Source organism: Dermochelys coriacea, chromosome 26 (genome assembly GCF_009764565.3).
Source record: "Dermochelys coriacea isolate rDerCor1 chromosome 26, rDerCor1.pri.v4, whole genome shotgun sequence".
NCBI classification, from domain to species: domain Eukaryota; kingdom Metazoa; phylum Chordata; order Testudines; family Dermochelyidae; genus Dermochelys; species Dermochelys coriacea.
Window position 1 is genome coordinate 11,605,722 of NC_050093.1, and position 25,351 is coordinate 11,631,072.

At 46.7% G+C, this 25,351-nt stretch overlaps 1 long non-coding RNA gene across 1 annotated transcript; it reads left to right on the plus strand.

Moving 5' to 3' along the window:
• Positions 1-1,080: 1,080 nt before the first annotated feature.
• Positions 1,081-17,259, plus strand: LOC122457547. Its single transcript, XR_006277119.1, has 3 exons — positions 1,081-1,092; positions 5,800-5,805; positions 17,176-17,259. It is a non-coding gene; the product is annotated as an uncharacterized LOC122457547 (long non-coding RNA).
• The last annotated feature ends 8,092 nt before the right edge of the window (positions 17,260-25,351 follow it).

The window sequence follows — 25,351 nt, forward strand, 5'->3', positions numbered from 1 at the left end:
GCACTGGATTTATTACTATTAAAAAGTCCATTCATAAGTCCTCATGACACAAGGTTTCTGTTCCTCCTCCCTGCCCGGAGAGCTTTCCTCACTCTCTGAATCCTCTGCCATAGCTTCCTGAGCTTCTGTTTTTTTTATACTGGAATCAACTGAAGTCTCTCAGGTGCGGCTCATCCTGTCATCAGGATTGGCTTTAGCCCAGACTCTCCAACCCATGGGGCAAGCCACACTGAGAAATGTCCCCTTCCCCTTAAACCATCTGCTCCCAGGGTCTAAGACGACATAGGCTTTGTGCTGCCTCTGTGCATGAGAAGGTAAACTTCATTCAAATGTTCACTAACTTCCCAGAAGGGAATGTATTTTTTTTGCCCACTCCCCCTGTTTCTATATTTCTCCATGGGCATTTCACTGAGCTGATGTTAGCTCTAAATTGTCCAGACTGTGTAGTCCAAGTGTACAGTGTTTTAGCCATCTTCTAAGCATTATTTTTAGTCGTTCTTGTAGTCATAATGTTGTGGTTTTGCTTTAACCAGTGTATTTCCTGTTCCATCCGGAGGTTGTGCTAGGCACAAATCTGCCACCACAGATATTGTGATCTAGCTGTTAGTGGCCTTGGAGTTACAATTCCTGGGTTCTGCTCTTGGCTGTGTGGTGGACTTCCAACACTGGACCAAGTCATAGTTTCTTTAGAGTGAGATTTTTAAAGAGATCTAAAGGGGGTTAGGTGCCCAAATCCCCTTGATTTTTTTCCAGAAAGTTGCTTGCCCTATTCCCTAAGACCCTTTTGAAAATTCCAGACTTTGTGCCTCAAAACACATGCCTGTAAAATGGTGTTAATATACTTGCCAGCTCCACTGAGGGTCTGTGAGTTAATCAGTCTCAGTAGTGCTTTGAAATTCTCTGAAGCATGCAAAGTGTCATGATTTTCCCCCATTGCAGATTCTTATTAAGGGCTCTTACAAAATAAAGGGTCCATGATATGCCTGTTCCCTGACTCTAGATAAAATTCAAATTAAACCCCCCACATCTGAGCTTTTGGAGCACTTGGAATTCATAGCTACGTAGATTTCAAGGCTAGAAGGGACCAATGTGGTCATCTAATCTGATATGGGGGGAGGGATAGCTCAGTGGTTTGGGCATTGGCCTAAACCCAGGATTGTGAGTTCAATCCTTGAGGGGGCCATTTAGGGATCTGGGGCAAAAATTGGGGATTGGTCCTGCTTTGAGCAGGGGGTTGGACTAGATGACCTTCTGAGGTCCCTTCCAACCCTGATACTCTATGATCTCTTGTATGACCAAGGCCATAGAATTTCCCAAAACCAATTCCTAGAGCAGATCTGGATGTAAAAATCCCCAGTGATGGAGAATCCACCACAACCCTTGATGAATTCTTCCAGTGGTTAATTACCCTCACTGTTAATTCAAACTTGGATCCAGATTTGCATTTTGCAGCTGGACCTAAACCCCAGATCAGAAATCCCCCAAAATTCTGGGAAATGGATTGTCTCGAACCGTGATCCAAATCAGAGGGTTTTTTTCACTGCTGATCCCTATAATAGGTCAAATCAGAATTCTAAAATAGAGTGATGTGGGAACCAGATTTTTTTTTTTCATGGAAAATTCTGCAGGTTTGAATTTTTTTCCAGTCTTGAAAAGGATGAAAAACAAACAAACAAACAAAACCAAAAGTTGAAACTACCCATGAAATGAAATTAACAAAAAAAAAATCATCTTGGGGTGATCAAAACGTTTCATTTAACTTCATTTTGAATTTTTAAAAAAAAATCAAAATGTTCCATTTTTTCTAGATAAAGTTTTGTTAAAATGACACGCTTTTAAAAATTTCCCCAAAAATGGGATTTGTTTGGTCCAAAAAAGGGAAGTTTTTCCCAAAACTTCTAACCAGCTCTATCCTAGACCAAATTCCCTTAACTTTAAGGCATAATCCAGATATTTTAGGTTCAAATTTATTTAGATTGTAATCTCTGTGAGTCAGAGGCAGTCACTGATGTGTTTGCATTGTGCCTTTCATAATGGGGGGGCCTCCTCCCAGTTCTGGCTTTCAGATGCTACTGCAAAAGCAACATTTAATAATAATAGATCTAAATGTCATGTCTTGATCCCATGTGGACCTCATACTGAAACTGGCTAATGGGATCACTGGAATGGGAGGTTACCTAGGGAGGTGGTGGAATCTCCTTCCTTAGAGGTTTTTAAGGTCAGGCTTGACAAAGCCCTGGCTGGGATGATTTAGTTGGGGATTGGTCCTGCTTTCAGCAGGGGGTTGGACTAGATGACCTCCCAAGGTCCCTTCCAACCCTGATATTCTATGAATCCTTAGTAGAACTTTTTGACATTCAGAGCAATGAGTAGGAAAGGAGTAATTCTTTCTTAAGCACTGTATAGGGATGAATTAAAGCATCCAGTTAATTGTTGCTTCTATAATTTATGACCCAAAATAGTTTATTTAAGACAATATTTTAAAAAAATCTCTGTGCAGCTTATGCACAAAAATATACAGCAAATTCTCCTTGACACAGCCATTAAAATGTACAGTGGTTTAACTTCCATCAGCTGATGAATTAGACCCTTCTACCTAACTTAATTACCTATGGCCTTCACTATCATAGTATCTGAGTGCCTCACCCTTTTTCATGTATTTATACCTCACAGAGGCAGGGCAGTGCATTTTACATATGGGAAACTGAATCACAGACAGATCTAGTGCCTGGCCCCAGGTCACACAGATTGTGTGAACCCAGAAATAGAATCCAGCTCTCCTGAGACAAAACCACTGGGCCAGCCTTCCACCTCATTCTTTTATTGGCGGCATCTCAGAGAAGGGCATTACTGAGTATAAACCAACATGGCTGGAGATTGCGGTGCTCTAATCACCGAACGGGGAAAAATTTGACTGCATGTTATTCAAACAGGAACTGAAACCGCCTGCGCTGCGGGGACTGGAAAAGCAAGAGCGGGTACAGTTTAGAGTGGCTCCTGATGTACCATACGGATCTGAGTCAAGATTTCAGACACCCTGAAGTAAATTCCACTAGGCACCTAACTACCTTTGCAAATCTGGCAGCTGATGCTGGAACAGCAGGAGGGGATCTAGAAAATCCCACTAGGCACCTCTCTGCATCTTTAGGTGCCTAGATCCCTTTGTAACTCTGAACGTATTGTGCTAGGTGCTGTGCAAACAAGTCGAAGTCCCTGCCCCAGAGAGCTCGGGGTGGGATTCGGAGGGTGTTTAGATCCTGGATTTTGATCCTGGCCTATGTCTAGAACAACTGAAACCCATCGTTAATTCTGTCCCCGCACTATGATACATGCAGGGTAAGGAAATGATCCAAGTTATGCATTGATGGGGGTTCTGAGCATTTCAGGGTATGGGATATGGAAAAATTAGTAGGGCTTACATATAAGGGACAAAGCAATAGCTGAATAAGGCCACATCCTGCTCTCTAATGTCTCCTTGCCTTCTTTGGATCACCCCATCCCCACGAACAGAGTGTCCCTTCTGTGCATAGCTCTAAAGGCACAATCTGGGCTGGAATTTGTATGAAAGGCACTGGACAAAATAGTGTGATTTATATGGAATCCTCCAATGAATTTGGTCACTAATAATTTGACCATCTACTTAATGTGAGTGGAATCAAATCCTTTGGGTTAATTAAAAATAATCTTCCCTTTAATAGCTGTAGGTGAATTTCCTAGACTCTTTGGAACACTGGCTATGGACACTTGACATTAAGGTCAAAATGCTGAGATGGAAAAGAGCCTAAAGAAGCCCCATGATTGAAAGTGACTACAAGTAAAAGTGAGAAGGTGGGGGAAGGTGGGGGAAGTAATATGTTTTATTGGACCAACTGCTGTTGGTGAAAGAGACAAGCTTTCAAGCTACACAGAGCAATTCTTCCAGTCTGGGAAAGGTACTAACAGCGTCACAGCTAAATACAAGATCCAACAGATAGTTTAGCATCATTAGTTGGTGCCACTTAGTGCATGCTCTAACTACTTATGCTAAACTAAGTGGCACCAACTAATGATAAACTATCTGTTGGATCTTGTATTTAGCTGTGATGCTGTTAATACCTTTCCCACAACGGAAGAAGAGCTCTGTGTAGCTCGAAAGCTTGTCTCTTTCACCGACAGTAGCTGGTCCAATAAAACATATTACCTCACTCACCTACTCTCTCTCAAATCCTAGGACTGACACAGGTACAACAACACTGCATACGCCAAGTAATTGTGTCCACAACTCACATATACAGAGCCTGATATTCATAGATCTTACGCCTAAAAAGGACCATTATGATCTCTCTAGTCTAACCTCTTGCATTCCCCGTGCCAGAGCATTTCCCTCACTGACTCCTGCATCCACCCGTGTCTTGTGGCTGAGCAGCAGTGTATTTTGTTAGAAAGACCCCCAGTTTTCAGAAGTGCTGTGCTATAAACTCAACCTTGTGGTATGGAAGTTGTGCTGTACACCCGGGTGGCTGTCTGGATCTAAGATCAATCACGTATTTTAATCAATGTGACGGGCATGGACTGAATTGATGTATTGGAATTAGTGATACAGTTAGAATAATGAAACAATCTGGTTCTTATAGAGAGCATTTCATCGGTTGGTTTCAAATGGCTTTACAAAGGCGGGGAGGGGTCAGTACTGTTATCCTTGTATCACCCATGGTCACCCAGCAGGCCAAATCTGGGCCTAGAAGCAAAGTTGTCTGGGGTCTGAGCCCTGTATGCTCTCCTTAGGCTGTCCTACCTAGTAGGTATGGTGTGTCACTCTCACATGCTCTAAGAAACTCTCCTTTTATCTCTGTGGATTAGCAGCATCTCCATGAGGGTGAAATTCACTACCAAAGAGGACCAGCACAAGGACCTCTGCACCATTTAAACGTTCAGAATAGGGCTGAGGGGGGACTTAACTGATGCATTGTCTCTGTGCTGCCCGCTCTTCACAGGCATAAATTTTACGCTTCGTGCCTGAACCGTAATGATGACGACTATCCTACTGAACGCTCATCACCTTCTATTCAGGCAACTTGGTGCTTTACCATCATTATGGGCCTGCAATCAGTGGAATCCTTGCACACCCCAGTGCTACTCCGGGTAAGTAAGGGTGGCTCAGTCCGGCTCTAATAAGACTAAAGAACCACTCGTTTTTCCTACTCATCCCTGGCACTGGGTGTGGCCAACCTTGCCAGCCATTTTTAACAGCAGCGCTGACAGTGTGTCCTATCCACTGAGCCCTGAAGCTACTTTTAGATAATAAAGAATCAAGCTCAGGATTGATTTGAGGATTATGATCAGATTCCAGAGGAAGAGTAGGTCTGGTGTTTACTTCCTTCGGCGTCCATGGAGGCCCTGTATGAGCATGTACCCTGTCTATAATGGCAAATTATTTGCACATGCAATGTAACACATACACAGAGAGAGAGAGAGCTTGCTTTACACAAACATGAAGCCCTGCAGTAAATCTGTTATTTTACTTATAATGTGCATGTATCTTCCTTGAGGCGACTATTGTAAGCTTTATAATTATCCTGCATGTGTGGGGAAAGGAGCAGTGAGGAAGCATGTCGTTTAAAAATTCAATGGCACACATGCCCAGCTGGTTCCATGCTCTGGTAACGTGACTCGGAGCTAGTTTTCCCACAAGCAGTAAGAAAGTTAGATGGCAGAGCTCTAATTAAAGAACTGATTGGGTTTTTTTTCCAAAGGCTGTTGTAATAGCCTCCCCATTTTATTTGTCTTGCAGCAGGACCTAGAGGATCCAACCAAAATCAGGGCCCCGTTGTGCTAGGTGCAGTACAAATCTGAAGCATTTTACCATCTAAATAGATGAGTCAGACAAAGGGAGGGGGGTTATTGCTCCCATTTACAGATGGGGAGTTGAGTCACAATGAGATTAGGGCCCCAATTCTCAAACCACTAGCTCCACATCCCAAGGATCTGCTTCTGTAATCCACTTCACCTTTCTGTTTGCTTTACCAATCTATACCACAGCTATAAGATTTACCTCCCAAGACAGTGAGGTGAGGCTTAAATCATTCATAGCTTTGACATACCTGGAGATCCTTAAATGAAAGGTGCTATAAGAAGTGGAAAAACAAGGTGTTGCTGCCTAGTATGAATGAGAACCATGGCCATCAGCTGGCTAGTGTGAATGAGAACCACTGCCATCTACTGGATGGCATCAGAATTGATCCTCTGTGTCATAGGTCCTATAATGCTAATATGTAATGGAGATTCTCCTTTAACTTAAGCCAGTGGTTTTCAACATGTGGTCTGCAGACCCCTGGGGATCTGCAGACTATGTCTAAGGGGTCTGCAAAATGTTATCGTTGCCACAGAACAGTGGTTTTCAACCAGGGGGTCTGCAGCCTGTCTAAGATTTCCAAAGGGGTCCACACCTGAAATGTTTTTAATGGGGTCTGCAAATGAAAAAAGGTTGAAAACCCCTGACTTAAGCCATAGGGCCTTGTGGCTTAGGAGCAGGAAGAGCTAGGCGTTATCCCCTTTGCTGCTGTGAAGTTCTGTGTTGTCATATTGTGTGGCATAGCGACAAACATGAAGCTCTTCGCACTAAGCAGCTATGGATTTGTTATAGGACTTTGGTACCTAAACTGTCTGGATAGCTGATAAGAGCTGTGCAGAGCTATTAATAATATAATGCTTTGTATCCAAGCCCCTATGAATGCAATCCGATTCAGGGCCTCTGAGCTGCCCTATCTCCTGCTGTTCAAAATGCTCAAGCACAGTGACAGCTAATGCCGCTAGAGTGCGTTCACACATGCACATAGCTGCTTTGCGGGGACAAGTGGCCCCTAACAATAGTGCAAAGGCAAAGGGCGTGTGCTCACGAGTGCAAACAGGCTTGTTGCCTAGAGATTCCCTTCGCACACATTCCTGCCGTCGCTCGGGGAAGTCTGTCCGGTCAAACCGGATCAAGAGAGGCCATGCTTCCCTCGCGCAGGCACAAACAGTAATTTTGCAGGCTGTTTTAATGGACCCTCAGCACAGAGGAGGGTCAGATAGCAGCAAGATTAATGCCTTTTCCTGATTGCCCTGAAATTAGAGATGGCTCTGGACTCTCAAACTGGGCAAACCTCTCCTTCCCGCCCCAAACTTTATGGGGATTGAGACTCCCAATGATGATACCCAGATGTGAATTTCATGTGTCTCATCAACAGCTGAACTGAAATTCCTAGTTCCAAGCAGCCCTGGACTTGGAATAGGTTTGGATCTGAATTCGCAGCTGGCATCTGAACACTTCAGACTTCGGGGAAGTTTGTAGGTGGATCAGAACTGTGCTGTTCACCGCAGTCACGGAACACTTCCCCCTGACTGCAGAAATAGAACTAGGTTCCTCCTGCCTTGAAATCACAAGGTGCTGGAGCTAAAGGAGAATCTCCATTTTTGTATTTGCCGTATAGGGGTCTGTGTCACACAGCTGAGAAGTTCTGATTGTTCCTAGTGGAGAACAGTAAGGTACATGCACTTGAACAGGATCACTGCAGTACTTAGCTTTTAAATATATTATAAATGCTGTATGACTGTATGACTGTATGACAGACAGCAATGCAAAATTGTATTTGGTGGCATGAATGCTCAGAGGCGTGATACCATGTAAGTGTTGTGCCTAGATAGGCAGGATAATCTCATGGCTAGACGGCTGGACTGGGGCTCAAGAGGCTTGGGTTCGGGTCCCTCTGTCAGCCATAGCTTCCTTCTGGGACCTGAGGCAAGTCATTTAATCTCTCTGAGCCTCAGTTCCCCCACCTGTAAAATGGGGCGAGGACTTTGGTATCTCATGTTGTTGTGAAGCTAACATCCATTAATTGTCATGAGACATTGACATACTACTGGCATGAGGGTCGTATAAATACCTAGCTGGATGTGATGAACGCAGATTTGAGAGCTTATAAATTCTGTTCAGAGTCCTTATAGTCCAGCCAGTGTCCAGCTAGAAATACACGTTCTGCTGGCAGCCATGTTAATGTAATTAGCCCCATGCTGATACAAGAGCTGTTCTTTTCCCTATATCCTTTTTAAGTGAATGATCCTTCCCTGCTAAGGTATCATTTGCAATAACTGTGGGTATGTCTCGCTAGAAATGCTGCATCTCTGTTGCTGTGGTAAATCTACCACCCCGAGAGGCAGAAGCTAGGTCGGCATAGCTGTGCCTCTCTGGGAGGGAGGTGTGAATTTTTAACATCCCTTTGCGACGTAGCGAGGTCAACGCAAGCCTTGGGTGTAGATGCGGCCTGAGCTTTGCTCATAAAACAAGAGGGCTCCATCTGCTAGCAGGAAACCTGTGTGGTTTGGAAGAGCCCAGTGTTTGCGTAAAGTGGAAGGATGTTTGCCAGATTCTTATTTCTTACGTAAAACTTCTACCACGTGGCGAAGTGCTCTGTAGTGATGCCCCAGCTCTGATAAATGCTGGGCTCTGTGACGTAAGAACGTGGGGCTTGTCTGAGCTAGCTGGCGCTATCTCTTTTTGTGCGGGCCGATTTTCAGAAGAGCTCGGGATGTGTTTTCAAGTGCTCCACACCCACAACTGGGGCTGGATTTTCAAAAGACCTCTGCTTCCATTCAGGCACCATTCACCAAGCTGTACAATGGGTGTCAAACTTTCCTGTGTCCCAGGGCAGGGTAGGCAGGCTTAGCTCATTAACATCTGCGAGCTGCTGTGAGATCTTTGGTCAGCTTTTCCAAAGAGCCCAGCGCCCAAGATGCTGAAAGTCCAGTCATTTATTTTGCTGCCTGAGTGGAAGCTGAGACAGGAGCAGCGGAAGCTCCCTAAAAGTGGGGGGGGGCACCCGTGCCCAAACTGTAGCCCCACCCATTCCCCCGAGGCCCCACCCCTGCACTGCCTCTTCACCCAAGACCCTGCCCCCCACTTGCTCCTCTCTGCCCCCTCTCCCACCATCTCTCGCCCTTATGGATAGTAAAAGTGATGGGGCATGGCCCCCCAGCTCCCCCTGTTCTGGCACCCCAGAACTGAGATCATGAAAATCTGACACATACCCCTTATGACAGAGAGCCTTTCTGGAAATTCAGGCCTTACTGATTGGGAACTATATTATAGAGCACAATGCAACTGATCATCCATTTGGCTGGAGTTTACCTTTCATCGGGGTACTTGTTCAGTGCAACATGCTGTGGTGTATTGTGCACTGTGTTGGATTTGCAAGCTATCACTTTAAGTGTGTGAGTGGGGGAGAGGAGGTGGGGTTCCTAGTGCTGCTTGCAAGCTTGAGGGCTCTGCAGGGAAGCATCTGGAGACAGCCTATAGTAAGGAAGGGGGAGTTGTGCCTCTGTTTTAGGGAGCAGCCTGCTTTATCTCTCTCTAGTTTTCGTTACTGTGTTTTTATTGTTCTGAGTTCTTAGAAGTGAAGTCATGTTATGTTGCAAGCTTCCAGCAAAAATATCTGTTTCCATCGGACTTCTCTGTGCATATGTAACGCAAGCCATTTGTTTTAAATGCACTGGAGGCCAATGTAGAAAGGCAGGGAGGGAAAGCTGATTCTTATGTTTTTGGAACCAAGTGGCAGGTGATGATGCTACTGTCTCTCTTGAAACACGGTAGGCAAGACCTGAACTGCCCACCCTGAACTGCCCACCTCTGCTGTATTTCCAAACAGGTTCTCTCCATCCTTATTGCAGAAGGGATAATCTTCTGACCCACTCAGTAGAACTGGAGTTTGGGGTGGGCTAGTAAAAGCCATTGGCTGGGCTTTTCAAAGGAGCCTATGGGAATTAGGTGCCAAAGGGCACCTGACTCCCTTATTTTTCTTTGTTAACGCCCACCCACCCAAGCAAACGTCTGCAGCTTCTGATTTTTGCCACTTGTAACACTGAGTACCTTACTGAGTCATTCCAATTAAACCAATCGCACTCCAGGTCCTACTCAGTGTAACGGTGGCAGGATGGGGTCCTTAAGGAAGGCCAGGGCTCTTGAGGTGCTCATTCGGTTCTGCTCCCTCTTTGATTTATCCTGTCCTCTCGACATGCCCTCAAGTGTTCCCTTCACCCTCAAGAGCCTGTGGTTTTGGTTGGTTGTTTCTTCCTCTGACCCAGAATGTTTACTCCCAACACACACACAGGCTGAGCCAAGAGGAACGTTTAAGACCAGTGACCAGCATCAGTTGCTCGTAGAGGAACATCCTTGCACCTTTGTCTCCCTCCTGCCTGTTTAGGAACTTGAAAGTGTATCCTAATCCTCCTTGGCCCAGGGCCAGTCATCCCAGAAACTGAGGAGTAACTTGAAAGAGATTGTTTCATCTCAGGTGCCAGATCCGTTCTGAAAACTTGGCCAAGGGAGAGATCTTGGCACAGCTGCTTAGAAGTGCAACTGTGGGAAAGAACCTGTATAACCGACTTCTGATTAAATTCCCTGCAACGTGCCTCACTCTGAGCTCAAAGAGGGACAAGTTAAGATGGGTGTCTATCCGTGGTAATAGGGAGTCTGCTTGAATGATTAGAGCAGGATGTTGAAGGTCAGCACTACTGGATTCTATTCCTGATCCTTTCCCTGATACCCCCCCTTAAACAAGTCACTTAACTTCCATTTCCCATCTGTCTAATGATGCTCACCCACCTCTATAAAAGTGTTTTTAACCTGGCACATAAAAGCACTAATGATCAGGTCTGATTACACCTTAAACCACCACTACAATGTATCCACCAGCTCATGGTTCAGCACTGGGGTGAAGGGAAACGTTTGTCAAGGATAGCAGGGAAAACCCTGACCCTTCCAAAGTGGGAGTGGGCTTCCACCTCCCCAGAAAGCAAGAGAAACCATTATATTTTTAAGATCTCACCTAAAGGGCCACCCCCTCTCACACACTAAGCCTCTCCCAGGGAGGATGGACTTGTGATTGGGACTGGAACCCAGAAGACGTAGGGTCTGTTCCTGGCTCTGACACAGGCCTCCAGTATGACCTGGGGCATGTTGCTTGCTTTCCTCTGTTGCCCATCTGTAAAATGGGGATAATGATACTTCCCTACCTCACTGGGGAAGGGGGAGGGAGGGTTGTAGGGATTAATTCATCCTTTGTGAGGCACTCAGATATTACAGTGGTAGGGCCGTAAAAGTACCTAGAAAGCAACTTAAGCTCCAGGAGCTTTATATCTTCCTCAAATGCAGCTGTGGCTTGTTGCCTGACCCTTTGGAAGGGTGGTAATGTTTGGATTGATGGCCAATTGATCTGACTGTGATAAAGTTCTTCCCGCCCCTCTCCCCAAATCCAGCCATGCAGAACTAGCACTATGGAGTTCAATATCTTGTGGGGAGTTTCGGGGTGGATGACAAGGACACTCACAATGAGGGCAAAGGAAAACCTTCGATATCTTTATTAAAATAATGGGTAAAGCTAGAAAAGATCCAAACCACATAGGAATAATACAGTATCAGGGTTCTCTTGTTATCTGTACTTGTGGCACCTTAGAGACTAACAAATTTATTAGAGCATAAGCTTTCGTGAGTTACAGCTCACTTCATCGGATGTAACTCACGAAAGCTTATGCTCTAATAAATTTGTTAGTCTCTAAGGTGCCACAAGTACTCCTTTTCTTTTTGCGAATACAGACTAACACGGCTGCTACTCTGAAACTTGTTATCTGTGGTATCATTCTACGCATAGGCTCTTAGCATTGCATATTCATTACCCTTGGTTGAGGACTGGGTGGTAAGAGACAAAAGGACCAGCCTTGTCTCTGGCATGCCACGGTGGCCGATGGTCCAAGTTCCTCAGCGAGTCGAAGCAGTAGAAGAGCGGACAGCAATGTAAGAAGCCCAGGAAAGAACAAGCCCTGGACTACATGGTGACTGCCGTGTTATAGGGCCTGAGCATCGTCTGCTCCTGCTTGGGTCCTCCATGCCCATATTTCACTGACGTAATACAGAGCTGCACTTATTCTGTAGGTTAACAGATTGATACGTGTAGCTGCCGTTTCAGCTCACAATCAGACCGTCAGCCCTTGCTCAAGCAGACTGGCAGTTCTTGCTTCCCTGTTCCTTGCGCTCACTCTGACTGGAACCTGCTAACTTCTACTATTGAGCAAGCTCTCCTTAGTTTCCGGTTTCAGAGTAGCCGCCGTGTTAGTCCGTATTTGCAAAAAAGAAAAGGAGTACTTGTGGCACCTTAGTGACTAACAAATTTATTTGAGCATAAGCTTTCATGAGCTTTCGTGTTGCATCCAATGAAGTGAGCTGTAGCTCATGAAAGCTTATGCTCAAATAAATTTGTTAGTCTCTAAGGTGCCACAAGTACTCCTTTCCTTAGTTTCCAACATCTAAAGGTAACCAGTGGGCCTTGAATCTGTGCCAAGGATTTCAGTCTACTTAACTGCACTTATGCTAACTCATGCTTCAGCTAATGTCTAACAGGATACAGGCCAGCAGGCTTCTTGCGTTATGGCTGAATGTAATGAAAGCAGCGACCTGTAATGAAGGCAAGCCAGTGAATATAATAGGCAAGCTTGCCTTATGGGCTACCAGCTGAGCTGTCTCGCCTAGGGTTTAAACCTGTGGAGGCAGGGAATTCAAGAGGGTTAAAAACAGATGCCAGAAATAAGTGGCTGTGAAAAAACCTGATGCAAAAGTTCCCCTTTGCAGATAATTAGCAGAGTCTGGCTTCAGACAGCTCTCTGCACCTCAAATAGCCAGAATATCTCTCCAGCCGTGGGTTGGGTGGTAAATACACTGCTGGTGAGATGTATTTCATGCACTAGCCTCTTGGGACTCGTAGGTTTTTGGGGTTTTTTTCTGGATTTCTTAGAAATTACAGGGGTGGCCCTCGGAGGAGGAAGATGGAATGAAATCCAGCCTTGTCCCTCCAAGTTTATGGGTTGCTCCAGGGGCCACCCTGTTAATGTAGCACCAAGAGCACTGGTTGTGGGGGGGAGTGTTATTAGCTGTTCTTTCATTAACTCCATGCCGACGTCCCACTGCCTTCACCTCAGTTGATCTATGAAAGGTAGCACTGCAAATAGCTAGAGGCAGAAAGGACTTCTGCTGTACAACTGGACCACCTTTTTCCCCGCCCTGCAAATCCCTTTTTTGCCGTAAAAGGCAGATTTAGGTCGATGGAAACAATTTGCAAATTTCAGGCTGGTTTTGGTGACTACCAAAAAATCTGGAAAGTTCAAAGGATTAGACTTTGGTTTAGGTTTCAGAATTTGACTCGGGTTTATAAAGTCAAGGTTAAAAAACCTTGAAAACAAAACAGTTGGGTTGACCCTAAATGGTTGGGTTTTTGTTTTGTTTTTTTACCTTTTCATTTTGCTGGAAAAAAGTTTAAAAAAAAATTGTTTTGTACCAACCGGAGCCAAAAAATCGTTATTTCACACCGTTCTATTCTGCTGTGCTCCAGAGCATGCTTCCAATACTGGCAAGGCTGCTGGGGTTTGTGCAAGTGAACCAGCTATGCATATGTCTGCACTACATAGTAACCCCGGGTCCATGTGACCCATGCCTGCAGGCCCATTCTTTCTGAGCTTGCGCTTCAGGATCCACACTGCATTGTTGTGTTGTGAGCCTGATATCTATGCTGACGCATCCATACACAGCTATGCAGACACAGAGGGCAGGGTTCTGAGGGCCCTTGCTAGCTGCAGCTACTCTAGGGCTTGGTTAATGCTGTCTTGCGGGAGCATTTTTCTGTCCATCCCACAGCACTTGATCAGAAGTGCTCTTTGTCTGCCATCACATCCCGCTGAGCCATTTTGGGGGTGGGCATGCTCCCTGCAACCCGCTAGCAACCTGGATCCAGCCCTGGTGGAAGACCACCTTCTGCTCACGCTTTCACACCTATTGGGGGAATCAGCCAGAGCCTTTGTGAGAGACACTGATGGACATCTCGCGGTGGTATTTGTCCAGTCGAAAGCCCCTCTCGGAGGGAGGCGTAGACATGACATTCATGACCCGGTTGATGCTGCTTGTATGGTAGCCCCCCAGCTATGCTAGGCTGCATGGTAAACAGTCACTGTAGCTCAGGGCTAGATTGTGCCTGATATGCCAGTGGTGGGGTGAGGCTGCATCCCTACAATGGGAACACAGGGGGCCATGCTGCCTCAGGGAGAACTGGGGGGGCTGCTTTGTGCCTCATGCAGTCACTGTTGCACCCCCATTGTAGAGCTCAGCTTATTCCCCTTCACAGCCAGCTCAATCCGCTCATTGGTGCATGGGTTGGGGGGAGCCAAGACTCTGCCTTTTCGGCACCCCCTCCGCTCCCTTTTGTGTGGGTCCAGGGCAGCAGAGTGGGGCCAACGTTCTGCTTGGTCTTCACATGAGCCTTGTCAAGTGGTTGCTGGGAGAAAAGTTCCTTGCCACACCCAACTAAAGGCTGGGCAGAACATAGCCCCTGGCCCCACAGCTGTCCTCAACACAGCACCCCGCTCTGCCGCTGGGATCGGACCTATGCTCAACAGCAGGGTAGGACTGGAGAGAAAAGAGAGGCCAAGCCAGCCCCCACACATTAAAGGGCTGTTCCCTCCCAGCTCCCCTCTCCACCCCTGAAATACACATGGAGCTGGGGTCTCACCATTCTGAAGGGGCTCCCCCGGGTGTCACAAGACCCTAGAATCATGTGACTCTACTTTCCTGCCCCTTTGGAAATACACCAGCAGGCTTGGGGGGCCATAGTTTTGCTCCGGCCAGGCCAGACTTTGGCAGAATGTGCATCTCCACCTGTGCACGGACGCCGCTGAAATGCAGCATGTCAGGGCGACATCCCGCTGCTGCTCTGTCCGCTCCCACTCGGAGAGCTCCGTTGTTACACACCCCTGTGCAGTTTATTTACATTTGCTCTTTCCGCCACCTGACTGAGCCATACACCCTATTGTTCACAGTTTCTTTCTCCTCAGTTCTCTGCCACGGAGAGGGACAAGATCTCTCCACCCAGAGATCCATCCTGGTTCTGCTAACCTGCGTCTCTCTCCCCTACGTGTCCTTCCTTCACTGCCTTATACCTCTTGTGTTAATGGGCCATTTGGCTTGGTTAATTCTCCCCCAGCCCATTCTAATCCATTCATTGCTCCCCATCATGCCCACCCTGGGAGGAATTAATTGGGGCTTAAGTGACCAGGGTACTGGCTCAGCTTTGATTCCAGCACACAGTCACAGTAACCTTGATCCCTGCCTTGGATAACTAGTCCACAGGACGTGTCCCAGACCGGTCCTAACTAGTGTGAGCTGGGAAGGAGCCCCAGAGTGCAAGGGAGAAACATTCATGCCCTCCTGCCCTTCCTTTATCTCTTCCCAACCTCATGTGTGCCCTGATTCACTGGAATTCTTGGCTGGGGTGCAGAATACTGCCCAGGTGAGACACCCACCAGCCCAGCCACCCTTGAGCAATCCATTCCAGAAAGACTAATTACTGGTTTTGTTTTCGCTCGTTTTGTTCTCTCACTTTGCAAGTGATGAGGACATGAGTGTGGCTAGACAGAAAATATAGGCCACAGATGAATTTCACTCTTCCATTGCCTTCTAATGAAGACCATGGAGCTCTCTGAGCCAGCTTTATTTGCACTGTGCCAGCCCATGACCTTTCATTGTGAGCCCCTCAGGGTAGAAACTTGTTTAGCACAGCTCACCTAGTACAAAGGGCAGCTCCAAGTAAATAAATAACAGTGCAAGGTCCAGTTATCCAGAGTTAGTATTTTTGGTTCCTCCTTTTTTAACTGTAATTTACTTGCATCCAAAGTGCTAAATATTGTGAAATCAACATTTACAGCAAAACTGTTTCCTTAGCATCCCGGATATTGTGTGAAGAAACCCTTCCTTTCTACACGGGGTTTTGTGTTTCCTGCTCCAATAGTTAATGCTGTGCCCTTTGATTAGTCAAGAATTGTCCATCCCTCACTGACCTAAATCTATTTCAGCTCCTTATTTATTAATCACCCTAGTATCCGCCGTGGCGACATGTGGGGCCTGATTCTTCATGGTTTTGTGCCATCATTTATGGAACACAGAACCACACTGCAACTGCCAGACTGGATCAGAACATTGGCCCATCTAGGCTGGTATCTGTGCTGGCTCTCCATACTGCACCTGGCCGATTGTGCATGTAGGAGAGATTCCTTCCTGACCCCCCGTTGTGATCAGCTGACACCCTGATGCATGAGGTTTCTTCTCCCTAATCCATCGCTGCAGGTATTATTGTTGGTCATAAAAAATTATCCAGCCACGTTGTTTGTTTCTAGGAATGAAACTGTACAGTTTCAGTGTGAAAGATAGGAAGTGCTAGACTGGACCAAACCCAAGAACCATCTAGTACAGTATCCTGTATGACTGTGGCAGCAACAGATGCTTCAAGAAGATGTAAAATTCCCACAGTAGCATCTATGAGATAATCTTCCCCTTCCCAACATTAGGTCTCATTCTGATCTCTAATAGTTTCTATCCCTTTGATCATTTTAGTTAATTATAATAGCTCTGGGTATTCTTGTAATCCAGTCCCTTTCTGAATTGTGTTAAATTATTGGCCTCTGTGACTCAGTGGCATTGAGTTCCACAGTCTAATTATGCCATTCATTTTCAAAGGTGCTGAGTACCTGCAATTCCCATGGATGTGGATGGGAATTGTGGGTGTTCAGCACCAACAAAAAGCAGGCTGTTTACACCTGTGTAAAGTGGGGTGTAAAATGCTAACAAATCAGAGCATGATTATGCACCACTGGAGGTATTTTGAGGCCCATTTGCACATTTGTATATGACAGTATGGGGTGTAAGGCAGTTTAGAATGGGGCCCATGGTCCTGGAGGATTGAATGGGGAAGCTCTATAGGACAGAGTTGTGGTAGGGTGGATGGCCTAGTGGTTAGGATGCAAGTGTGGGAACTGTAAGACTAGGATTCAATTCCAGCCACACACTTCCTGCTTGACCTTGGACAAGTCACGTAGTCTTTCTGTGCCTCAGTAAGATGGGGATAATATTTCCCTCACCCACATGGGTGCTGAGGGGATAAAATCCTGTAGTGATTGTCAGCTGCTCAGATACTGCAATGAGGAGGCCCTGAGATAAGCCACGCATTCAGCTGATGCTGTTGAGCTAACCGGAGAGTCGCTGGGTTTTTGCAGTGCTCTAGCCCCTACCTTGTAGCCACCCCCCCGTGGCTCCTGCTGTGGTCAATTTCCAAAGGTGTTTGGAAGGTGGAGAAGGGCACCATGAAGATGCTGGTGTCCGGGGCTGGAGAGATCAAGCTTACCAAAGATGGCAACGTGCTGCTTCACGAGATGGTGAGTGAATACTGAATTCCAACTTTTTTTGGAATAGCCTTCCAAGGGAAGCAGTGGGGGCAAAAGATCTATCTGGTTTTAAGAGTCTACTCGATAAGCTTATGGAGGAGATGGTATGATGGGATAATGGGATTTTGGTAAGTAATTGATCTTTAAATATTCAGGGTAAATAGGCCAAATCCCCTGAGATGGGATATTAGATGGATGGGATCTGAGTTACTATAGAAAATTCTTTCCTGGGTATCTGGCTGGTGAATCTTGCCCATATGCTCAGGGTTTAGCTGATTGCCATATTTGGGGTTGGCAAGGAATTTTCCTCCAGGGGAGATTGGAGAGGCCCTGGAGGTTTTTCGCCTTCCTCTGTAGCATGGGGCATGGTTGACTTGAGGGAGGCTTCTCTGTTCCTTGAAGTCTTTGAACCATGATTTAAGGACTTCAATAGCTCAGACATGGGTGAGGTTTTTCATAGGAGTGGGTGGGTGAGATTCTGTGGCCTGCGCTGTGCAGGAGGTCAGACTAGATGATCAGAATGGTCCCTTCTGACCTTAGTATCTATGAATCTATGAATCTATGAATCTAAGGTGTAGGGTGCTGACTGAGAGGCAGTATGTCCTACTGACATTTGTCTCACGATTTCCATGGAAACAGCTTAGCACCACTCCTTTCTCATGGGGAAAGAAGCATCCCTCCCTTTGTGGAGCCAGCATGGGCACTGGGCTAGGAACTGGGAGAGCCAAGTTCTAATCCCAACTCAGCCACTGACCTGGACAAGTCACTTTGCCTCCCTGTGCCTCGGTTTGCCCCTCAATAAAATGGGAATAATTAATCATCTCTTTCCTTTGTAAAGTGCTTGAGGATCGAAGCATGCAAAGTGCCTCAGGAGAGCTATGTGAGCTAATATGTCTGGTTGAATGTATTTCTGGGTTCTGCTCTCTTGCTGGGAATGCCCTGGGGGCGGCTCAGCCTTTACCCCAATACTGGCCATGCCGAGATCCATCTTCCTTCCCATCATTCCTGAGAGCTGAGGGTGCGGGGGGATGAGGGCCGAGATCGGTGCTGCTTCCTGGAATCATTGACAACGCGATCAATAACCAAAGGCTGATTGGAATCTTTTGCAATTGAAAGAGCCCTAATGCACAAAATATGGGGCTGATGCTCCTTACTCACTAATTACTCAGTCCTTACGCAGAGTCTTATCCTGATCCCCTTACACTGAGTAGCATCTTACTCCACAAGTTGATGCTTGGAGCGCAACAGGATGTGACACTAAGCTCTCCTATGTTCAAACACCCCACGCACGATTGTATAATAATCTTTGTATGAAATACGCCTTGGGGGTATTATTTGAAAACTAAAACTCCCTAATCATTAATATTCCTGCATGATGTATATATGCAAAGGGTGTTAAGAATTATGACATATGCTGGAAGGATTACTAAAGTGTGTTTAAGGGGGTTGGTAAACAGGTGTGCCCCATACAAAGGAATGTGTTTTCCCCACCAGGGAGATACGTTCCAAAGTACATTGAAAGACTATGAAAATGTATTTACAAATCGCGTAAATGGACCCATCAACCTAACAAAGGGTGGAGGCAAAGCTCACCCTAAGGTTTTGTCTACACTACACAGCTTTTAGTGACATGGCTGTGTCGCCACAGCCGTGCCTCTAAAAGTCGTGCCGTGTAGCTGCTGTTTGTCCCCTCTCCTGCCAACAAAAAAGTCCACCCCCAACGAGCAGGGTTAGCTTTGTTGGCAGGAGAGCGCTCCTGGTGACCACACGCTGTTCACACTGCCACTTGTTGCAGCAAAAGTTTTGTCTTTAAAGGGGGGGAGGGGCGAGTTTTAACACCTCTGAAAGACAAAAGTTTTGTCGTTCAGTTGCCCGTGTAGACCTAGCCTAAGGAGTAGGGGAGAAGACAGAAAGGCATCTACGTTCAGCAGGAGAGAGAAGCGTGGGTTGGGTTTTACTTTTCAAACAATACATTACAAAGATTTACCGGGCTATAAAGACAGGGGGTGCTAAAGCAATTGAATCAGCTGATTGTACGCAATATTACTGTATTATAAAAGTGTAGAGTGAGATCTTTTTTGAAAGCTGATGACACTGGTGATTAATATCATTGTGAAATGGATGTATTAACACTATGTAAGGAATTATGGATACTCATTGATATTAGTGTGTAGGAACGGCACAGCTATCTACGTGTCTCCTATGTAAATTAAGCATGGTAGAATCAGAAACAATGGAAGCCCCACTTACGTAGAAATCATACAGGGGGATGGGAAGCTCACATGAAGGAAAGAACAGTATGAGGTCATCCTGCTTCGGGAAGCAAGTTCATTGAACTTTGGAAGATATAAGCAAGGATAGAAGCCATCTTCGGCATCCATCACTAGACAGACACTGAGAAAGATGGGTCCTTAGGCAAAGATCTTTCACCTAGAAAGACAAGGGAAACCTTCCCTGTGTGTTTTTGTGGACGGTTGTGACTGACAGAAAATCAGCCATGGCTGGGCAGAAGAATGACTGGTGAGAGAACCATCTTGAAGATGGTTCTTGCTAGATTAAGTTTTAGACTTCTAGATGCGTGTTTTCACTTTTGTGCTTGTAACCCTTTCTAACTTTATTCTTTTTACTTGGCATCATTTAACCTACGTCCTGTTGTTAGTTCATTTGTTTTCGTCTTACTAAAAAGCAACTCAGTGCTGTGTTTAAAGGGAAGGGGGTATTTACTCCAGTTGTGTTAATAAGTTGTGATGTGTTTTTTGTCTCTTTACAGGCGCAACGAACCTTATAATTTCTCTGAACTGTCCAGGAGAGGGTGGACATTTTAGGGCCCATGGTTTTGGGGAAATTCAGGACTGAGAGAGTGTTTTGGGGTCATCTTACTGTTTGTAATCAAGGCTGTTGAAAGCCAGAGTGTGGCTGGTGGGTCACCGGCAGGCTGCAGAGTCCGATTCTGCTGGACCTGGGCTTAGCTAAACACAGATACTCGGAGAGTGACCCGCATTCTCGTTGGCAGGTTGTGAGTGGCCCAGGCTTAGAGCTGCAGTAGCCAAGCATCGTGAGGTACCCAGGGTATCAGAGCAAGTGGTGACGCAACTCCTCACTGCTCTGGATCGCACCCCAAAGCGAACACCATCACATAGGGCTGTTCATGGAGTAAGATCCTAGAATCTAGCCCTCAATAATTACTCAATCTTTACTAAGGCTAAACTCTCATTGACTTCAGTGTTGGGAGAGAGCATCAGGGCTCAGTCAGGACTCCAGGCTTTGGCCCCTTCAGCCTCATGTAAGCTCCCAGTTACTCCCTAATTAAGTGCTTTCCGCAGCATTGTTTTCATTAAAACTGTAGGTCAGATCTTGAGCTGGAGTAAATCAGAATTGCTCCATAGAAGTCAGTGGAGTTAGGCTGATTTACACCAAGTGAGGTTCTGGTCCAATGCGTCAGAGTTCTTATTTGGACCAACTCCCATTGATTCTCATTGGCGTTTTGCGTGATTGTGTTAAATCCACACTAAGGGCCATGTCCTCAGCTATCATATGTCCACTGACGTTGACGGAGCTATGCAGAGCTATGCCAGCTGACCCGAAGGTTGAGATTTTTAATTGCATGAGAGGAGCTTTTCAGGGGAAGGATGGTCCAGTGGTTAGGGCACGAGCCGAGATCTGTGTTAAAATCCTTGTTTGCCACAGGCTTCTTGGTTGTCCTTAGCCTCTCTGTGCCTCTGTTCCCCCTGTGTAAAAAAGGGGTAATAACACTGCCCTGCCTCAGAGGGGTGTTATGGGGAAAGTGCATTAAAGATTGTGAGTAATGGGGGTGGAAAAGTACCTCAGATTTCCACACCCATCTTCGCTCTGTCCCTTTCCCACGTGTTTTACAATAGGTTTTTTTAACTGCTTGCTCAGGCAGGATACAGAGTGGCTACGTACTTATCACCAAGGTTATACAGAAAGGTCGCTCAAGCAGAGCGAGGATGCAGAACTGGAAGCAATGGCTGAGTGTTTCAAGCCGCAGGTGCAAAAGCAGAATCCCTGGGACTGCAGGTTCAAATCCTACCACTTAGCTCTTCAGCTTTCCAGGGTAGGTGACTAAGACACACAGTAAACGGCATGGAACACACTTTATCGTTTGTCTTTTGTGGCTCCTAGAAATTCCAGGCTGGTCGGGGCCCATTGTGCTGGATACTGTACAAATGTTTTGGGCCCCCCGCTACAGAAGGGATGTGGACAAATTGGAGAGAGTCCAGCGGAGGGCAACAAAAATGGTCAGGGAGCTGGGGCACATGACTTACGCGGAGAAGCTAAGGGAACTGGACTTGTTTAGTCTGCAGAAGAGAAGAGTGAGGGGGGGATTTGATAGCAGCCTTCAGCTACCTGAAGGGGGTTCCAAAGAGGATGGAGCTAGGCTGTTCTCAGTGGTGGCAGATGACAGAACCAGGAGCAGTGGTCTCAAGTCGCAGTGGGGGAGGTTTAGGTTGGATATTAGGAAACACTGTTTCACTAGGAGGCTGGTGAAGCACTGGAATGGGTTACCTAGCGAGGTGGTGGAATCTCCTTCCTTAGAGGTTTTCAAGGTCAGGCTTGACAAAGCCCTGGCTGGGATGATTTAGTTGGGGTTGGTCCTGCTTTGAACAGGGGGTTGGACTAGATGACCTCCTGAAGTCCCTTCCAACCCTAATCTTCTATAATTCTATGTATTGTAAAAACAGTCCACTCCCCAAAGAGCTTACAGTCTTCAGGACAAGATGCAGGAGGTGAGTGAAAGAAATAATTGGAGATCAGCGGTAATATGAACATGTGTTGCCTAGGGTAGCTCCATGCTTTTGTGTGTGTGTGTGTTTTCATTTAGATCAGCGGCAGGGTCTTTCACGGGAGACCTTAAATATCAAAGTCCTGTCTGCTCCGCCTCAGTCAGTGGATGTGATGTGGCCCCATTTCGTAAGCATAGAGGTTTGACCTGGTGTCTTTGCCAGAAATGTTCCCTTCCTCATTGTGTTGCTCTGCCCTCAGTTGCTACGCTCCACCCCAGAGGAGGCTACGTTCCGGTAGCATTGTGCATGTATGTGCAGTTTGTAATGGGCGCTGGGGTGTTTCTGGACGAAAGGCCATGTCAAAATGTGGAATATGATTGGAGGAGTTGTGGGGCCAGATTCTCACCCCCAAAGAGCTCAGCACCCCAATCTGCACAAGACTTTTGAAAAATATGGCCACTTATTTTGATGCCTACCTTTGCTCTTGCAGATCTGCCCTGCCAGGGGAGATGGGACAGGGTGTAGTTCCTACAAGAAAGCAGCTCGACTGCATATTGTCACCGTCAACTAAGCTCAGAATCTGAGGCAGGAGGAATGAGGATCCCTGGGCAGCTCGTGTGCAGCTGTGCCAAAACTTTACCCTGTCCCTTTAACAAGCTCCAACGCTTTGAGTAGGAGCTAGAAACTCGGCTGGGCTTTGCACTCCCACTTCACTGAGAAGGGAAGTAGGTATTTTTTGCTATGTCACACATTCTCCAGATTTTTCCATGGCTTTCTCATTGCAGTCGCTTTGAATTCTTCACTGCAGCCTCTGTTATCCACAGCCCCATTCTCCCAAGCCCCTAAAAAGAAAAGGAGTACTTGTGGCACCTTAGAGACTAACAAATTTATTTGAGCATAAGCTTTCGTGAGCTACAGCTTCATCAATGAAGTGAGCTGTAGCTCACGAAAGCTTATGCTCAAATAAATTTGTTAGTCTCTAAGGTGCCACAAGTCCTCCTTTTCTTTTTGCGAATACAGACTAACACGGCTGCTACTCTGAAACCAAGCCCCTAGTGTTCTGAAACTGACAGACAACATCCCCTGTTGTCTATCCGTTCCATTGTGATCGCTTTTGATTCTCTGGAATTATTCTGCATCCCTCATGGTGTTCGGATAGTTGGTTACGCAGGCTGTGTAAACTGGATGAGGGTGTGAGGATGACGGTGAACCAAGCGAGTAGGAATTAGGGTTGCATTAATGGAATAAATCCTGCCCCCAGCAATCAGCCCAGGTGCTGTGGATCTTAGTAGGATCAATGCAGGGAAGGGATCCAATCAGTGTAGTTGCTCCGCTCCTCCAGCCTTATGCTTGGAGTAGCTTCCACAACCCCTCTGCAGGGGACAGCCGTCGATGCAAATCCAAATTGCTCCTGAGCAGCCGAGCGCTTTGCACCTTTCAGGGAGTTTTTAAAATCTTGCTTCCCCCTCCCTTGATCAGCTGACGGCATCCTCTGTGGCAGGGTCAGCTACGGCCCAGTAGTTTAAGGGATCTAATGCCAGTGATTTCTAGGTCCCTCTGATTCTGCTGTCCTTTCCAGCGGTGTCACCCTGCCTGTTTCAAAGGAGTTAGTCCAGACTGACAGCAGTGCAACTGAAATCAGAACCAGGCTTGCAAGAGCTTAAAACAGCTCCTCAAGTCCCATGAGACTCAAGCGAAACTGTCGTCTGGTGGAATTTGCTACTGCATGAGGTCATTGAGACAAATACCAGGGGCTGGATTTTTAAAGGGCTGGATAATGTTATGGCCACTAATAACACAGGGCTTGATCCTGACAGGTGCTGAGCACCCCCCACCCCACCAAAGTGAACGGAGTTACCCCAAGAGTTGCACCGGTGTAACTGAGAACAGAAGTGGGTTGAGAGGCCCTATTTGAGAGCTTTGGAGCCAGCCTTAGCTCTCAGTTACAGAGATATGATGGAATAAGCCTGGTTACTCCAGACTGACACCACTGGAACATCGAGCAGAATCCGGCCTGTGCCTCCCTATTTTTAGACATGTTTACATGTTTTTCAGAGTGGGCTTTCAACATCCTTATTCAACTCTTGGAATACAACGGGAACTCAAGCATGCGTTTGGATGCCTCTTGGAGCTGCACTTGGATAATGTTATGGCCAATTATAACACAGGGCTTGACCTCTTAAAATCAGACATGCCATATCTGCAGCCTGATTCATCCCTAGCTTTACGCTCCCATTGTTTCAAACCCCGCCCCTACGCTCTCAAATTGCCCCCCCCAACACACACACATACACACACACACACACATATTGCAGGGCCCTTGGTGATGCTTTAGTCTCTACTTTTCTCTGTCTGTGGCATGCAACTGTTGAGTTTCCTGAAGACTGAAATGCTTTATGGTGTAGCCACTCTGCTACGACAGCCCTTAGGCTTGGCAGAGAGGCTACAACCCCTCTGCGAGGGGCAATAGCCGATGCAGATCCAGGCTGCTGCTGGGCTTCCTAGCACTTCCCCCCTTGCAGGGGCTTCCAAAATCTTGCTTTCTCCTCTTGATCGGCTGAAGTTACTGAGAACAGGATAAGGATATTCCAGTGAAATGTTTGGTCTGTGCTATACAGGAGGTCCAAATAGATGGTCTGGTGGTTTTTCCTGGCTTGAACGCTATGAAGCTAGGAAAATCAATGGTGTTCTCCTTGCGTGTAACAGAAAGAATGCCCTGGTGAATCCGGCCCTGTGTATGTTCCTTGGCAGAGCTGCCACCTTCCCAGCCTGCTGCTTGGGCATTGCTACATTGTGCTGCTTCCATCCTGCCCTTCCACCATCCTGCCATGGTTCAGCATGATGAGGCTCGGTCTTTGCCTGCCTTGGGCAGCCCTGGGTCCCGTCGTTCCACCCACGACACATCCTTGTATAATGTTGTGACCCATTCGGATGCAACCTGAAAGACGCCGGGTCACAGAGTCGTCAATGCAACGTGATGGCTCATGGATCCCGATGGAGATTTGGACACCCAGGGGCTTCAAGATCATTCTGGTAAAATGGGGACCATCCCACACAGGCTGGGATCTGGGGGGCACCTCTCTCAGGAGTTACACTAGTGCTAGCATTAAGCACAGGTCATTGCTCAGAGCAGGAGCCAAGGCCTCCGCAGCATAGGGTGCAGACGAGGGTGCAGCAGCATACCCCATGGCTTTTCTCTGTTTCACAGGTCCTATGGGGAACGGAATATACGTTAGAGGAGTCCTCAAGCTGGTGGGACTTACACAGGGGCCAGGCAGGGCCTTGACCAGCCCCAGAATATGGGAACCACAAAGGGAGCTGAGAGTTCATTCCTTCTACAT